Source organism: Sinocyclocheilus grahami, unplaced genomic scaffold (assembly GCF_001515645.1).
Source record: "Sinocyclocheilus grahami isolate Dianchi unplaced genomic scaffold, SAMN03320097.WGS_v1.1 scaffold613.1, whole genome shotgun sequence".
Classification (NCBI taxonomy): domain Eukaryota; kingdom Metazoa; phylum Chordata; class Actinopteri; order Cypriniformes; family Cyprinidae; genus Sinocyclocheilus; species Sinocyclocheilus grahami.
Window position 1 is genome coordinate 466,946 of NW_015505792.1, and position 1,463 is coordinate 468,408.

At 46.5% G+C, this 1,463-nt stretch overlaps 1 protein-coding gene across 1 annotated transcript in view; it reads right to left on the reverse strand.

Moving 5' to 3' along the window:
- LOC107557635 (centrosomal protein of 164 kDa) overlaps positions 1–1,463 on the reverse strand; it is a 30,627-nt gene that overhangs the window by 4,956 nt on the left and 24,208 nt on the right. The window lies entirely within an intron of this gene.

A 1,463-nucleotide genomic window follows, 5' to 3' on the forward strand; every position in this document is an offset into this window, starting at 1 on the left:
CTCTCCCACACACACACACACACACACACACACACACACACACACACACTTCACTTCATTTCTGAGTCATTTGCTGGCATGCTCAGTGGGACTTCATTCAGTCTGTCCTGAACTTAATTGAATTAACTCTCAGACACACACACACACACACACACTAACTCACTCACACACACTCTCTCTCTCTCTCACACTCACACACACCTGCTGCAGGTTGTGGTAGAGCTGCTGCTGTGTTGAGCTCCCAGGCGTGGGGTCCTTCAGACTGCTGTGAGCTGCCCGCAGCGCTGCCTGTCTGTCAAACATGTGAGTGCTCTGCCGCTCCAGAAACTGACGAGCCCTGAAGAGAGACACGCTCTCATTCCACATGTACTGCCTCACTCTGAGAGAGAGAGAATAACACACAATAACACACACTCCAAACCCTGCTCCGCTGTCCTGCTGTAACTGAACCATCTCTGAAGACGCAAAGCACTGTTTGGAGTCTGTCTAACACATTGCCAGCTGCTTCCACCCCTGATTCACACAAACACTCACTCGTCTACGCTGGTGTCGCTGGCGTCTGACCGCAGCAGCGGAGCCTCCAGATCCTCCAAACGCAGACCGTTCTCTGTCTTTCTCTTGCTCTTCTTCTGCTCGTCCTCTGCTCCGTCCTGCTGCTGTTCTCGCTCCGCTCTGCTCCTCTGCTCCAGTTCACTGCACACACACACACACTTACTTGTTTATACTACTTTGTGGGGTCCTAATGTCTCCACGAAGATGGTAAAAACAGAAATATACTAAGACAACATCTTAAAAATGACAATAAAGAATGTTTAATAGAATGTTAAAACTCACAACAGTATGGACCTAACCTACACCAACCCTAAACCTACCAGTCACAGAAACCTAACTTCATTTTAACATTTTTATATATATAAGAATGTTTAGAACATTTGTATGTAAGACTGTTAGATATAAGAACGTTGAAACATTTTTATATATACTGTAAATATATTCTGTGAAGGGGTAGCGGTCCCCACATGGGAAAAAAAATATTCAAAATAGTAAATGATGTTTATGTGAAAGTGTAAGAATGCAAACAGGTTTTCTGTAAGGGGTAGGTTTAGGGTTAGGGGATAGAAAATATCATTTGCTCAGTATAAAAGTAATAGAAGTCTATGAAAAGTCCCCACAATTCACAGAAACAAACGTGTGTGTGTGTGTGTTTGGTGATGATGAGTGTTACCTGACTCTGGAGGTCAGCTGCTCACATCGCTCCTGCAGAAGCGTGACTCTGGCCTCCAGCTCCCGTCGCTCCTCCATCATCCTGCTGTTCTCCTCTCTCTGTCGCTCTCGCTCCTGTCTCTCTCTCTGCAGATCTGCTCTCATCCTCTGCAGCTCCTCACGCAGCTCATCCCGCTCCTTCAGCAGCTGCGAGAGAGACTGCACACACACACACACACATCAGATACACACACACACAC